Source organism: Saccostrea cucullata, unplaced genomic scaffold, assembly GCF_032062105.1.
Source record: "Saccostrea cucullata isolate Sc308-1 unplaced genomic scaffold, CSIRO_AGI_Scuc_v1 ctg695, whole genome shotgun sequence".
NCBI classification, from domain to species: Eukaryota; Metazoa; Mollusca; class Bivalvia; order Ostreida; family Ostreidae; genus Saccostrea; species Saccostrea cuccullata.
In genome coordinates, this window is record NW_026930941.1 from 384,487 (window position 1) to 402,323 (window position 17,837).

Genomic DNA, 17,837 nt, shown 5'->3' on the forward strand with positions numbered 1-17,837 from the left:
AAGAACCTGAACCTGTAATTATTTGGTAAATTACGAAAATTGAATGACGACTCCGAACGCATCTGTATCACGGGTTCCACGTGACAACTTCAATTTTTTGGTAAAATTAAGATCTTTATATTTTTGTTAGTTTGCTTAACAAACAATATCTTCATAATACATTACAAATGAAACAACATAATATTTTAAACAAACTTATACAAATAAAAGAGGAAAGAAATTCACTCAGAATATTCAGCATGTTCAGGTAATGAAAACTAAAATGTTGCACATTGGTCAAACTTTTATTATATGTTTTTAGGTATTGAATAGTGAACTATTATCTGCAGCACATACGCAATACTTGCTTAAAATCTATTAAAAAGGTAGATATATATCCTCCACACGGCCTCAGTCTTCGTATATAATATCGTCTGGAAAATTACTTCTTTATTTATTTACTTGCAATATGCTAAATTTGGCCGCCTATGACACATGCAATCACAAACATATTGTTTCAAATAATATGGATCATATGGTATTCCCATTTCATCCATCTGCCTCTGCACAGGACGAAGTTTCACATACATGTAAGGCTTCCAAAATAAGTTGAACACCCCAAATAAATCTGGACGACAACAAGGACAGAAGGTTGTTAAACCCGTATCAGCTTCTTCCCTTTCTTCTTGAATCTTGGGGAAAATAAATCCTTTTAGAAAATTTCTGACAGGGTCCATGCTGACTAGACCTAAAATATGTCTTCAAGAGATTACACACTCAGAAAATAGCGGTTGATAATTGTGCACTGGGAAAACATACTTATACAGGTATGTACTAAAATGATTATTCATCAAATGATCGTTACATTATATATCCTGTTCCTTCGGAGTGGGTTTGTTTGAATCAATGTTAGTTTACATTTTCATTTTCTGAAAATTTAAGTTTAAGCTTCAGTTAAATAATGCAACGTTCATACGTACAGATTGGGTACAAATAGAGCAACTTTACCTTAAAGTTTATAAAAAATGATGCTATTTGGACTTCTGTTTTTTTTTTTTTTTTCGTTACTTCCAAATAAAACGATTCCTTCAGAGTTGTCTTCCTACTCTGAAATTAAGACAATTGTCGAAAAAAGTAAAAATATCATGGACTAAATAAACAGAATTGACGTATCACTATTTTTTTTTCTAATTTACAATTAGAAAGGAGATTATTCAGAGAACTATCTACATTTGGATGAATAATCTTTACTTGGTATCATGTAGTTTGCTATCTGAAGAAACAGAATGCTTAAAACGTATGGATCACACACAGGCCAATAAAACGCAATTAGACATTCCATATCCCGACCCTGAGGATCTAAACTTCTTACTAAAATGCGTCTTGGAAAACAATTACTTTGAATTCGATGGAAAATATTATAAACAAATAATAGGAGCAAGTATGGGGGCAGTCCCCAGTCCAGAGATCTGTGACATCAGAATGAGTCAAATCACAAAGCATATAATGGCACAATTTTGTCATGCCAGCAAAATTGTCTTCCACGGCAGATTCAGTGATGACGGTTTCATAATGTTAAATGGAACACAATCAAGAATTCTTCAATATTGGAAATCACTGTCACACGCATCTAACATTTACATTTGAAATTTCTCCAACTGCTGTGAACTTCCTTGATACAACAGTTTACAAGGGACCGAAATTTCAAATTTTAAACAAACTTGATATCAAGTCGTTTATCAAACCAACGAATAACTTTCAGTATCTACACAGACAGAGCGCTCATAGCGCAGCTGTGTTTAAAGGATTCATTAAAGGAGAATGCATTAGACATGCAAGAAATACTACTGACCATAAATTATTACAAGCAACACTCAATGACTTCAAGACGCACTTATCAAAGCGAGGTTACTCTACTTCGGAAATTGATCCTTTATTATTAAGGAAACGGTCAACACAAACCGATCAAATCTCATCATCAAAAAGACTAAAGAACAGTCATTACGTAACCCTACAGTACAGGGGCCCGTTTCATCAAAAGTCGTAGTTTAAAGCCTTAACTTAGGCGTACTTCCGGGGTTTACGCCAAAATTTAGTCGGGCGTAATTTGCGTTTCACCAAGTGGCGTAGGTCTAGTCGTAAAAGATACGCTTAGTCGCAGGACTAAGTCCTTGACAACGCAGCATTGCGCAGGCGCAAAAACATAAACATTGTCCACTGTGTTCAAACATATATATGTAATATTGTAGTACATCAAAGTACAGAATAACAAAAATTATAGATTAATGAATACTTGCACTGATTGAAACATGCATGGATTGATAGGGTAATGTGCATGTAGGAGATTTGCATCATTCTGATAAGAAATCAATTTTAGTTTTTTTTTTAACAACATTTCAATGATAAAAGTCATAAACTGAAAGTAAGAATATGATTGTACATGTGCATGTACATGTATTTCTGAATTAAGCTAAATTACTTATTTTGGAATTTTAATCAAAGCCGCCCCCCCCCCCTTTCCGAAATTGAAACAGGTTAATGCCTTCGCCTTTGATAATAAATTGCATAATTCGATACATACTGACTCTACTGAAAATATACTAGTAATTAAGTTTGAGACATTATAAGATTTTTTAAAAATTATTTTTATAAGAAATGTATACTTGCAAGCAAAAATAATGTATAAAAATGCAAACAGTTTACATATGTAAACATACACTGATATTGATAAGATTTGCAAGCAAAAATAATGCATACATATGTACACATATTGAATCAAGAAATAAATTTTACACATCTACTACTAAGGTACACGTAAGACAATCCTTTCTAAGTCTATTAAATTTTTGTCAATTCAAATGATTCATTATAATATTGTTAGTGTTTATTAATTAAAATGGCACAAAGGTTCATAAAACAATTTCGAATGCTAGACTGGAGGTTCATACAATTATAGACAAAACAATCTTCACTATCTGCAGCTTAAATCTGATGTACCGTTTTTCAAGTACGCAGAGAGAGAGAGAGAGAGAAAGAGAGAGAGAGGAAGAAAGAGATTCGAAAAAATGACTACAAAGGTATTATTACATAAATTCTCTGCATTCTTGTGTGATCTCTGTCTTTAGAATTAAGTTACAGTTAGTCTTTATTTTGTTTTTCATTAAAATGTAAGTTATGCAGGAAATAAAAAAATGTATATTGTTATCCTATATGTGCTTTATATGCGCTCAGATTATCTCAGAGGATGATTTACTCTATCAGACGAAATCGTGAAAAATAAAGATAGATGTCTTCTGCATCAATGTTTGTCTGAGAAAAAAAAAATATTTTAAGGAATGCATGTAATTCATTTCTTGAACTTAACTGTGTAATTATCACCGTATTACATCGATATAATAAAAGTAATATTTTCCCCATTTAATAATCTCTTATTGTCTATGAGACTTGAGGTTGCGTTTTAGATTTCCTGGGGACTTCACTTGTCCCAGATACCTAGAAAAATAATTAACTTCGCCTCTATTTCAGTACATTAAATGTTGAATAATCTGCAAATTCGGGAGGTTCTAGACACTCTCTCCCATCCCCTCGAGATCCACACATGTGGACGAGGAGAAAATAAGAAAAGGACTCTTCAAACATGATTAAAAAAACCTACAGTTGTATTTGGATTTATGATGTATTATTTTTTTCTGTATATTAAATGTAGAAAATTACCAGAAAGAGGATGATTGTGCCTTTGAAACCGATGTTTTTTCCCCAAAAAAAATATTTTGGGGAAAAGATTTTTTTAAATAAAAATAGACAATTTTAATGAATCTCCCACCTCCCTTACGAATATGATGACAGTATACATGTATTGCTATGTAAAACCCAAAATATGAGTCCGACCAAAAAGTAAATTAAGTCACAGTGGCAATATTTAATAAAGATTCTGTGAAGTCGCATTAAATTTTATTTAGTGGTAAGAGAGGAGTTTTGGATAAGAGATGGGCACCCAAAAGCGCAATAGACGGGCAGACTGACATGAAGCGGGGGTATAAATTTAAGGAATCGCTGTCTAGTTAGCATAGTATGCCTGAGACATCAACAATAGTGGGAAACATGGGATAATTTATGCATAACGGGCGAAGATTTGCATGCATATTAGGCCCCCTTAGCTCCTGACTTATTGACCTGCCTAATTTACATTTCGGCCGAATTATCAGGAAATTATAATTAACTCCGCTAACTTTCAAAGAGTTATCACAGATCAGAGAAAAATTAGAAATGGAAATAAATAGTTATATGTGTAGTCATTGTACTCGATTTACAATACCTTATACATACAAAACACCAATTAAATGTGTGTGTGAATGCTTTATCAAAACGAAAGAATTGGTGGTCGAAGAAATCTCTAATAAGACAATCTCTTCTTCTGAGAAGAATTCTATTAAAATATGAAGTACATTATTACTTCAATCAACCCAGATGGTTGTAACAGCCCCCCCCCCCACACCCACCACCAACCACACACACACACACACACTCACTTCATAGTATGTATAATTAAATAATGCAATTTTTTTAAGACTTCTTAGAGCCGTACTTTTTCTTCAGAACTCGCTAAATTGTTTTAAAATCAGTAAAATTGCTTATTTTTAACTTTACGCCCGAACTTACGCCTACCCTTGAGTAGACGTAAAAGTTTGGCCTAAATTTAGTCAGGCGTAATGATACACTCTTTAATGAAACGCAAATCTTCGTGCTAGTCCCGACTTTACGTCGGCGTAGCGCTACGACTGGGCGTACGACCTTTGATGAAACGGGTCCCTGGTTACTAAATTTAACCCTTGCGTGAAAGGACTGAAGAAACGAATTCTGAAATATTGGGATACCATTCTTAAAAATCCCAATTGCCAAACTTTACATAATTCTCAACCAGTCATAGCTTACAGCAAACACAAGAATATAGGTGACGAAATAATCCGGTCTAACCTAAAACAAACACCATGTTTTATGTCTGTGGACCCCTGGAGCCCGTTTCATCAAAGGTAGTAGATTTAAGCCTTAACTTAGGTGTACTTCCGGGACTTACGCCAAAATTTAGTCAGGCGTAATTTGAATTACACCAAGTGGCGTAAGTCTAGTAATAAACGATACGTTTAGTCGCAGGACTAAGTCCTTGACAACGTTGCATTGCGCAGGCGCAAAAAACATAAACATTGTCCACTGCATACAAACATGTATATAATTTTAGCCCGTAAAAGAATAGAATAACACAAATTATAGAATAATAAATACTTGCACTGATTGAAACATGCATTGATTTATAGGGTCGTGTAGGACACATGTACCTTATAAGAAATCGATTTAAGGTTTTTACAATATTTCAATGACAAGTCTTATAAATTGAAAGTTAAAAAAGGATCGTACATGTATATCAGAATTTTATTAAAAGATAAACTGTTTATTTTGGAATTTTAATTATATACAGCACCCCCCCCCCCTCTTCTTCCCGAAATTGATACAGGTTAATGACTTCGCGCCTTTGATAATCATTTCATGATTCGATAATTACTGACTCTACTGATAAAATACTAATAAGTTTGAGAAAGAATACGATTTAAAACATTATTTTCATTATATATGTATACTGAATTGAAAGCAAAAATAATGTATAAAAAATGCAGTTAACATATGTACACATTTTGAGTCAAGAAATTAATTTTACACGTTTACTTCTAAGGTACATGTAAGACAATCCTTTCTAAGTCTATTAAATTTTTGTCAAATTTTTTATTTACTATTAAAATGGCGCAAAGGTTGATGAAATATTTTCGAAATACTAGACTCTAGTACAGTCAGTTATAGACAAAAATTATTTACTATCTGCAGCTTAAATTTACTGTACCGTTTTACAAGTATGCAGAGAGAGAGAGAGAGAGAGATAGAGATGACTACAAAGATATTCTTACAGAAAGTCTCTGCTTGCGTGGTCTCTCTCTTAGAAATTAAGTTACACTCAAGTCTTCATTTTGTTTTTCTTTAGAATTTAAGCTATGTAGGAAATAAAAAACATGTAAATTGTTCTCTTACATGTGCTTTATATTCACTCAGATTTTCTTATAGTATGTAAAATTTACTCTTCTAGACGAAATCATGAAAAATAAAGATGTCTTCTGCATCAATGTTTGTCTGAGATAAAAAGAAGAAGAAGAAATCATTTATTGAACTTAACTGTGTTATTATGACCGTCTTACCTCGATATAATAAAAGTTATAATATTTTCTCAATTTAAATATTTCTTATTGTCTATGAAACCCCCATCAGCGGGTTTCGTCTTTGATTCTCAGGGACTTCACTTGTCTCATCAGATACACATTTACCCAGAGGAACTGAAATATTAACATATTAAATGTTGATAAATCTGCAAATTCGGGAGGTTCTGAACCCTCTCTCCGATCCTTTCGAAATCGACGCCTGTGGACGAGGAGTAGATAAAAATAGACTCTTCGAACCTACCTGGTTTTAAGGTTTATTTTTTCTTTAAAGTCATATACGCTATATGAACGCCGAATTTTGTGTGAAACAAAATGATTAATGATTTAAAACACATGAAGTGTAATGAAAAATAATACTTTCCACAAAATTTTACTATAGATGTCGTTGTAATAACAAAACAATTAAACATATCTAGGAATTAAGAATTCAGTCTTTTCATGAATATTGATGAAGGAAGTGCGTAAACAGTAGGCCTATATATAGAAACACATGTCCACGGGAAATCACAGACAACGAGGTATGTTGCATTTTGACAACAATTATTAATATAAGGTCAATATGCGTCATAACAGAGAAGATGGTTGATACTGAATACATTAAAAGATAAGTACCATTAAGAGTAAGACACTTGCCATCCACGTCAAAAGTGAGTAGTATCTCAAACGGCCTACCTTGTTTTCTTTACGCCATGTGTGTTTATCAATCTAAAAGTAGCGACGGCGTCACGTGATTGATTTATTTAAAAACAGCTATTTTTCTTTCCTTGCAGGATAATAAATAATTATAATTTGATAACTTTGTTAGGCATTTAATTTTAATGGTGTAATTTACAGTATTTTCGTGACTTTTATTGATAAACAAATGATATCAATTTCCAATCGTATTTTAACTGGCGCAAGTTATAGCGTGTATACTTTTAAGTTAAATGTAGGAAATAACTAGAAAGAGGATGACTGTGTTTTTAAGACCGATTTTTTTTTCCAAAAACTATATTTTTGCGATTTTTTTTCTTCTAAAGAGACGATTTTAATGGATCTCCCGCCTCCCATATGAATATAATCTTTAATTTTCTTCTGAGAAGATTTAATTAAATATGTTATTACTCCAATCAACTACGCCCCTAAGTGGTTGTAACACCCCCTCCCCCGCCTCTTCATAGTATGTATAATTAAATAATACAATGTTTGGATTTAAAAGACTTTTTAGAACCGTTCTTTTTCTTAAGAATTCGCTTACGAGGGTTGTTCCATAAAATCGTGGACAAAGCGTTTTTCTCGAAAAGTAATGGGCGCACTAAGCTGAAATTTTCAGTAAATGTTTATTCATAATATTTAAGTGAATCATAATGTTTTTGATAATATATATTCAAAAATAAAGATTTTATTCTGCTTGAATGTGCACAAGGTACGGTCCTACGACGCAAGGTAAAAATAGCAAGGCTATATTAGATAAGACATAAGAATTAATTCGTAATAAAAGTTTTCAATACATAAGATTAGGATTAAAATTATCTTAATTCCATTCCTTAATCGATTCTGTCGTCTTTTTATAAATTTCAAGGCATTTGGTTAATTTTTGGCAGTTTCCCGAGCATTTGAAATGGGAAAGTAATAAACACAATACACGAAAAATTGCGACTTTTTATGACGTTACGGCGCACCGGAGAGCAGTTCAGATAGATTAGGATGTTGTAATAAGAGACTTTAAATGAATACAGAAGAAAGAAAATATGAAAAATATCACCAGATCTTTAGTATATAAATGAAATGAAAGTTTTCTTAGTGAAGTCTTCGTGGTCGAGTCCCAAGATAGTACAAAACATATGGAGAGACTGCCATTTGTAATAGCAAAGGACGCTGTCACTGTCGACCGTCCATGTGAGATTCTCTTTTAGTTGAATGATGGAGAGAATACTGTCTGTAACTTGCTAATGAATATTCATCAGATCGCATGAGTGTGCCACATTGGTTTCTTAACTGGTTATAGATACTCACATATGTAAATCAATAAAATTTCTAAATTTAAGTGGGGCTTATCCAACTTTAAGTTTAGCAAAGATGAAACGTGACGCTGTTTTTGACACTTTGACGTTATAATCCGTACGCCGTAGGGCGATAAAGTACATAACATAAAATATCACAAATTGTTTACCTATGCATATATCTATTTGAAATTTGCTATGTATATTCATAATTTATCTACTAAAAAGTGGTGAAAATTTCAGAACGCAGTGATGATTATTTTTCAAACTAGACAACTTGTCCACGAATTTACGGGACAACCCTCGTATTTGTTTTAAAATTAGTTAAATTACTTAATTTAAACTTTACGCCCGAACTTACGCCTACCCATGAGAAGACGTAGAATTTTGGCCTAAATTTAGTCAGGTGTAACGATACGCTCTTTAATGAAACGCAACTCTTCGTGCTAGTCCTGACTTTACACCGGCGTAGCGCTACGACTGGGCGTACGACCTTTGATGAAACGGGCCCCTGTTGAGGCTTCTTAATAGCCGAAACACTCTACAACTACTTGCATAATTCAAATCAGATATTAAAATGCTCTATGCAAAAAATCATATCTACTGTGGTTTGGAGTGTCGGGTCCTAATAAATCTCTTACAAGTTTGGTTGATTGATGTCGCTAATTTTCACAACATGTTTTAAAAAAAGACATAACTCTAGTAACGTTTGTTACAATCCTTCAAATGAGTGCTGTTTTGAATGGCAATGGATTTAAAACATGCTGTAAAACTGATACATATCTGAACAATTATTTACCTTATTGTTTTCAAAAAGATTATCGGATTGTTGAATGAATTGATATATTCCATTTTTCTTGTAGTTTCATGAATCAGAAATGGTTGATATATGAAGACTTTAAAAATAAAACTAGAGGTACTTTGAGCAAGAGCTCACTAAATGATACCCCTTCCTACTACACAGGTAAAATTGCAACGTATGTTCAACATATGCTTAACATACGTTTGACATATGTTCCGAAACATATGTTCGCCATAAAAAAACGAGCAACATATGTTGAAAATATGTTTCTAAACATATGTTGATTATATGTTTAGCATATGTTTTGTATGATCATATGATCAACATACGTTTATGTTCATATGTTTTTCATATGTTGAGCATATGTTAATTTTATTTCTTTCTTCACATTTTTATACCCCCGGTATTAATAATTGGTATTTCCTTGAATTACAGTGTGAACTAAATATTAAACTTGTCCTTAAATACCTTAAGTAAAAAATAAGAAATTAAGAGAACAAATTTTAAAGCATTAATCCTGCATTTATTTTTCAAATTTTTACACAATTCTGGCTTCATTTCCCTGACAGTGACTGCATTGCTTCTGAAATGATGAAGAAAATAATTAAATAATTAAGAAGTCCCAAAGTCGTGATAGTTACATGTATTATTAATTAAGATATGTTACCACAAAAACTAATTACCTTGAGCACATAAGAAATTTCATCAGCCCCTTAGATCATGGTCAAACGATTTGAAAACTTATCATGTTAAGGCACGGGAGGAGCCTACAATGTAAAGATTCTGCTGGTTGAGCTCTTGGAAATACTAAAAAAAAAACTACTGTAGGTAATTTAGTTATATGTAATGTGATTTGAAACTATATAAAAGATGAAATTGTGAAAAGTTAACTTCAGTTGCTTACATGTAATACATAGGCCTGATAAAAACAACAAGTTTTCATTAAATTGTTTAAAAAACCGTATGGATAACGATCTGAATATATGGTTGAAGGTCCTAAATTCGACAGGGTCCGAATTTCGACGGTTTTGTTATTTTGTTTATATCTGGTTCGTTCTCGCGAGATCAGGCTGGTCTGTGTAAACATAGTACCCCAGTAGACTTGCGATCATATTACCTATATCATGGATGAAAATGCATTTCAGACAGGAAAGCATATAGTTTAAGACGAAAAAAATCTCTGCCTTGCGTAAAATCACTTTTTGATACAAATATGAAATCTGATTACTGGTTTATGATTGCTACAAATAACTTGACAGAACGCCGTCTGCATAGACTGACAATTCAGTAATGAAATTCACGCGACAAAGGTATGGAAAACAAGGCCAAGCCAATTTTATTTTGAGTTTATCAGAACTATATTTTAAAAAAAGAAAATAATGAATTAGTCATATTTTGAATTAATATCACCATGACTAAGTGTGTTGTTATACTTAAATTTTAATGATTTGTTGGTAATTATTTGCAATTTCCTGAAATGTAATGTATTTTCTTTTTTTTAAAATACTTTTTTTCCCTTTTTATTAAGTACTACACTGAATCTTTACACAGGAAATATTTCAATGCTTCGAATATTATGTTCAAATTTGTTTCTTTTAAAATTTCCCACTATTTCTACTTTTGAAAACAAAATTATTTCATTCTTTACTTACATTAAATATATACTAAAAATAATATTTAATAATGGTATTATATGTAAAAAAAAAAATAAAGAAATAAAGAAATAAAAATAAAATGCAGATTATATATAGTGAGGTAATATTAGCTTAACTATTGTTTATATTTGTTGGCTGGTCCTATAAAAAGACATCAAAGAACATTTTGTTTACGCTTATTAGTGTGTATATTGAAAGTTTAAGCCACAAGAAATTTTCAACAGTGACATAATTATATTCACAAAATGGGCTCAGTATGATGGAACGAAGAATGGGGTGCCTTGTCAGTATTGAGTCACCTGAAATACTGTTGCAGCACACAGGTTCTCTACCTAGTATGACTAATTCCTCAGTCTGTCCTCATTGCATTGAGTCACAGGGGCCGGTAACATACTGTATTTTATTTTACGTAATCACTATACGTATACAAAAAGAGAAAGGGAAACAACGTCAGCCCGAATTTACACAGGGTCGATCTCGGAAATATTTCGTAATTCATAGAAAAAAAAAACAATGTAGCCAATTAAATTATAACTAGGAATCATACTACAATAAATATTCTTTAATAAAACAGAAACCTCATTCATTTATATAGAATTTAAGTTGGGTAATACTAACTCGATATCCAGTTGTGCGAGTGGATGTACTTTAAGTCGTCCACTGAAACGAGGTAAAATTCCCTCTTTTTCTCCAGTTTTGAAGTCTTTCCGGAGATGGAAAACACAAAGTAAAGATCCAGCGTTCACGAAAATCATCTTTTTCTTTTGTTAATTGCAATTAAAAGGTACGACATCTCCGATTTGAACAAATACGGTAGCTTTTTTCGTTCACAATAGGGCCCGAGCCTAGAACAGACGACATTTTGGAAAAAAACCCATGATTTGTAAAAGGCGGAGCGTGATTGGTCAGATATGTTCTAGAAAAGCGCTATTGACCAATCACATCTGGCGTTAAATCTTAGATGCAATGTTTAGCGAATTTAGTGGACGACTTAAACTACATCACTTGCATGACAGGATATCGGATCTGCAAAACACGACTTACACGATTCTTAAATGACCGCGATGGTATTTTTATTAAAGAGTGATTATTGCTGAATGATCCCAGACGTTATTTCACTAACTGCAAGGTATTTTATTGAAAACATGAGTCATTTCCGAGATCGACCCTGTGTAAATTCGGGTTGACGTTGTTTCCCTTTTTGTATACGTATAGTGATTACGTAAAATCAAATACAGTATGTTACCGGCCCCTGTGCATTGAGTAGTGACAAAATGATGAAATTAAATGTTAAATTTACAACTATTACCATTAACTAAGCTTATATTGCAAAAAATGATCAAATTTCATTTCTACTAAAAATTTGTTTTGTTTGGCCTTCCTGATTGCTTGCATATCAATCGATGACGTAACCGTCGAAATTAGGACCCGGTAATGGCGGCGCCCATTGTTTACATGTCACTTTTGAACTCATCACCAATAGAAGTAGATAAGACGAATTGGATAAATCTTTACGCAGGAAAGAATACAATTTGAATGATGAATTTACCGCTCAATTTATTTCAATGGATTTTTGTTTACATAAAATAAAATATATCAGCACATTGAAAGACCGTCGAAATATGGGCACACGAGGGTAACATTTTACTTCAACTGCTACACAATCTGTTTCTACTTTCACTTGCATATCGAGATCGTGTACATGTATAATATGTTAGCATAACTATTGACAAAAGGAAAACAAATTTACATGAAAAATTGGTAATGCTTGATCGGTATGGTTTTTTATTTATCATAAACAAATCTAAATTTTCTTATTTGAACACCAACACTTATTTGAAGACCTGTACTTGTTGATAGTAATGCTGCGCTATACATAAAGTTTATTTCCTTCTCTGTTACCTTAATGAAATGATTTTAACACCATTACCTAGGCCAAAAGTCTTCAAAAAATATATCTGAGAGCACTTACCTTTTTCCAACACCAAAAGAATCAGATTCTGACTTCTACTGCAGCAGTGACGTCAAATGTGACGTAAACTTTTATCCGATATTAACCAAAACCGGTCCGGACTAAACCAAATCAAAACGGTTTAAAATGTACAATACATTTTTGTTTCTACCTGATAAATTTAGCTTAAAAAAGTAAAATACAATGTATATTGTGAAGATTTGAAGACGGTGGGGGTGAAGGTGCAGAGTAACAGAGTAGACATCCTTCCTTTTTATAGTGTCTACATGAAATGAGCATCTACATTCTTGTAAATAAGTATATACTCACCGTCAATGGAAACGCAACACCCTAATTTTAGAATGAAAATTATATACAGGTTATAACTATGTACCAAAAAAGTTAGGACATCTTTTACTTTGCCAAATCAGTAATTTAACGCTTGAATGAATTTCTTTCCATTACCGGAAGTTGCTTTTAAGCCCTCTTAACAGAATTCAAAATTTTCCATTTTTTATAAAATTTTAACAATATTTTGTGTTTCCAAGGTTTTGAAACTGGTAGTCATAAGTATTGTACTAAAAGGCCGGGAAAAAATCCTTTCTTTACAGATGTGCTGCCTATATTTCCTCAAAATGACTGATAGCAAGAAGGGGGGATGTTTTATGAGTTATGTGTCACCTTCAAAAGTTTAATGATAACATCAAAAATGAATATATTTCAGTAAAAAGTAAATTTACAAAAAAATAATACTCCATTTAAACATTAAATGTTATTTTTAGACCTTAGAAAGAAACAAATACCCGTTAAATTTTAAAACATCCCCCCTTCCGACCATTTAATGAAAACGTACTAGTCCGCCATATACAACAAATGCAGCCCGAGTTCTACCATACATTAAGTTTATTAATGTCTTAATCTAAGCGAAATTAATATTCTTGGGCATTTTTAAATACATGTTTTTCAGATATTGCATTCGAATTTTCTCTAACCTTGCGTAGTGTAGCAACTTTTTGACTTCCGGTCAAGAAACTGCCATTTATGCTATTGAAAACACATGAACCTGATGGGTCGTTATATAGTGTATATTTGCATCTACAGCTCTTTTTTTCTTTATTTTGAGAATTTCTAGCATTAGCAATGAAAATCAGTCATTTTGAGGAAATATAGGCATCACATCTGGTAAAGAAAGAGGGATTTTTTCCCGGCCTTTTAGAACAATACTTATGATTAACAGTTTCAAAACCTTGGAAACCCAAAATATTGTTAAAATTTTATTAAAAATGGAAAACTTTGAATTCTGTTAAGAGGGCTTAAAAGCAACTTCCGGTAATGAAACGAAATTCATTCAAGCGTTAAATTACTGATTTGGCAAAGTAAAAGATGTCCTAACTTTTTTGGTACATAGTTATAACCTGTATATAATTTTCATCCTAAAATTAGGGTGTTGCGTTTCCATTGACGGTGAGTATATATATTCAAATTCATCTTGATATATGAATTTATTTTTTTTTTACTTGAAGTCCATTTGTTTAAAATTGACATAAAATAAATTTCGTGTAATTTATATTAGGCTTTAAAGCAAGCACAGGTCCAGGATTTCTTTCTTAGACCGGGGGAGGGGGGGGGGGGTCTACGAATAGAATATCAAGTCCAAAAAAATGTAATCCAGAAATTAATATGGATAACTGAACTTCGTCTATTACGAATTTAATCTATAAGAAGAAGGTATGGTTTTAGCTTTATTGTGCCCTAAAAATGTAATGACATCAAAAAGTTTTGAAAGTGGCTTAAATATTAGTTAAATAAATGACTCTGATAAATCAGGAAAGAATTTGGTATGAATGTTTACTATTCTGCAAATATGACGTCATTAATTTGAAGCATTTCTCTATTTTCAAGAGAAAAAGCCTCAAAATGGCACATTTCATGGGTGATTTTCCTTTAGAAAACAGTGTCCACAGCCGTCGCCCACGTTAATTTTTTGATATATTGTGCAAAATTCAGTAACAAATCACATATCTCAAGATCTTTGTGGGCTATGCCTGTGGACAATGTTATCTGAAAAAAAAATTCCATTGAAAATTGATGTCTTCTGCAACTTTGTAAGAAAATATGGGAAAATGTACACGTTTATGATGTCATAATTAGCATTTAAAAACACATGTGGAAAAAATGACTTGTATGATTTTTCTGCATTGAATTTCAATTATTAAAAAAGCAAGAGGTTTTAAATTTTACACCAGTTTCATTTTTTAGAAAATCACAGGGCAAAATTCGTATGGAAACCATACTTTCTTCTTTATCTAAAATGTAAGGAAACTCGCAGGAAAATTGAGCTGTTGAACATTTTCTGATGTTGGAGATGTTTTATTGTAAAAAGTATCAAATTCAAAACATACGTTAAACGTATGTTTGAAATAAACATATGTTGAACATACGTTAAACATATGTTAAACACATGGTTAGCACAAACATATGTTCAACATATGTTTTGAGTTGGCTATATGTTCAACATATGTTTTAAACATATGTTCAACATAGGTTTTTTAAACCTATATGTTAAACATACTGTGGAAAATTCATATGTTTAACGTATGATTAACTTATGTTCAACATATGGTTCTCAAAACATATGGTTAACATACGTTACAATTTTATCTGTGTATATGAATATGATGACAGTCTCCATGTTTTGCTCTGGGAAACCCAAAATATGTGCCGGATCAAAATATAAAATAAGAGGTACTCAATGCCAATATGACATCAAAATACTGTGAAAGTTTCATCAAATTTCATGCAGTGGTATGAGAGGATTATCGGATACGGGAATGTATTTACTCAACATATCATATAGTTAAAAATTTTGGCGCATCATAGTGATTCCTTCCTGTGCAACACATAAAAAACAAATGACTCTTGAATGATCAAAGAAATCATGTGATATTAATATATATAAGGCTTGTTCCAAAGGATAGAAGACGACGCAATGTTACTCACTAAAAAACTTAAATTAATTACAATATAATTTGTGACAATATTTGATTTGTTGATGTACATACTTTGATTTGATTTCATTAATTGAAATCTATCTATCATTACTTCATTTTAAAATCAACATGTTTTGTACCCGCGGAGCAGACTTAACGGCATTCCCTCCATTTATTCAACTAAACTTTTATTCCTGGGATAAAATGATATGTAGGCTACAACCTGTTTGCCTATATGGAATATACGCCACTGATAAACAATACAAATTAGGAGCAGAGCAAACATGTAACTCCAAAATATCAGAGGTCCAATTAGGTGCCATAAAAGAATGAACATCCCCTACAAACCAGTCACACCCACCCTGTGCTGCTTGTCATAATCAGGAAATGACGGGAAAATCCACCATCAATTCAGTGGACAATGGACTAACTATTAGTATGAAAAACGCCAGTCAGCATTTGCCTCTTTTTTAAAAGCATTAAATCATTTTTAGACGTTTGCTGTAAAAATCAAACTCAGGTAGCATGAAAAAAAATTAAAGTATTAAGAATTGTAAAAAGGAAAGAAAAATAAAATTACATTTAATTACAGTCAAGACACTACAAATGACCCATCAAGGTACTTAATATTACTGATTAGAATAACAGCCGTAAAACAATTGCTTTGTAGATTGCAACCATATAACTTTTTATCAATCCTGGTTTGATGAATGACAGTAACATTTGTCTGAATTATCCCTTGGAAAACCAATAGTCTGATCAACCAAAAAATGTCTACATATGATTTTTTAAAATCTGAAGCGACTTAAACTGAAAGTTAAAATGTAACAGAAAATGAAAAACACATAATACGAACCCTCTTTCTTGAAACACAAATACACATTATTTGAAAACTCTCCTCCATCACGAAACAATAAATTGCTGATTTTAATAATGTGCACTCAAAAACAAAGGTTGAAAATAAAATTTGAAAATTACTCACAAACAAATAAAGCCTTTAGGAAAAAGTCTTCTACACTAAATGATGTGCAGCGATATTCTAACAAATAAAACAAGCCAAGGTCTTTTTAAATACCTTCCTGCTAATTCAAAACCACGTGATATAAGCTTTATTGATGCTCAAAACGATAGAATAAATGGAATATTCTGGATGTTAAAAAGTGAGCATTACAGAATGTTGATCATAAAAAATTGTTTCAATTCTATCCACTTTCTAATTTTACACGTGTAATTTAAGGGTTCATATGATAATTAATAAGAAATACTTAATCTCGCTTAAATTTTACTTATTTATTAACTATAGTATTTTTTGTTGGTGGCAGGGGTAAGGAGTGGGTAGGGGCTTGTTTCATTCACTAAACAGAATATTGGTATTTATGTAAAAGCATGATTTCATTTACTATTATAAGCTTTTTGTTTAAGAGTAAGAAATTGGAATAGAGATTAATCTTCATTAGCACAGTTTGTGATAACGATTCTTAACATTGTTTATTTCAATTTTGCAGAGGTCGCTTGTTTTTTAAAGGAAGCGATTCTTTTACTGTGGAATAAAAAAATTCATAGATTTTAAAAAGAAAGTTTTACGGGGAATTCTTTTTACCTGTAAAACGTCATTTTATTGGGTAAAAATAATATATATTGTATAACTTGAGTTGACTTAGTTCCAGTGACACACGTCAAACACAAATCAATCCATTCAATCACTACTTGTGATATGAACTATTGTTGGAATTTTAAGAGAATAATTGTCTTTGTATTGTACTGAATGATTGAGAATTAAATATCATTAGGAATAAATTGAATAACAGTCCACGTTATTTTGGTATAACCTAGGTTTGAGTAGCTTACTCTTTTTTCATAAACTACGAAGTGTAAATTTCCCAAATCCAGGTTCAACTGAAACATCTGGGTTGCTATTTAATCAATTCCATAACGATGCTGGCTCTTGATATTTAAAGTTTTAAACTTTTTTTGTTAAGTATATTTTTTGTTTCTTCACATAAAGCGTAGTTAAAATCAAATAAAAAATGGAGTTCTTCTTTTGCTTTTTTTGGCCCTTCAGTACATTTAATATGATATTTGTGCACTGCAAATTGTTTATTCATAAGTAAATTACCATCCTTGATGCATTCTGTCTAATACAAGGGTTATCCGCAAAGTTCGTGGACAACCTTGATAATAACTGACAAACACTGATGAAATAACTGAAACTATTATT

At 32.0% G+C, this 17,837-nt stretch overlaps 1 long non-coding RNA gene across 1 annotated transcript; it reads right to left on the bottom strand.

Annotated features, from left to right (window-relative positions):
• Window positions 1-228: 228 nt before the first annotated feature.
• On the bottom strand, window positions 229-16,649 carry LOC134230684 (uncharacterized). Its single transcript, XR_009984398.1, has 3 exons — window positions 16,602-16,649; window positions 988-1,086; window positions 229-727 (listed from the first exon to the last, which is right to left on the bottom strand). It is a non-coding gene; the product is annotated as an uncharacterized LOC134230684 (long non-coding RNA).
• Between the last annotated feature and the right edge of the window lie 1,188 nt (window positions 16,650-17,837).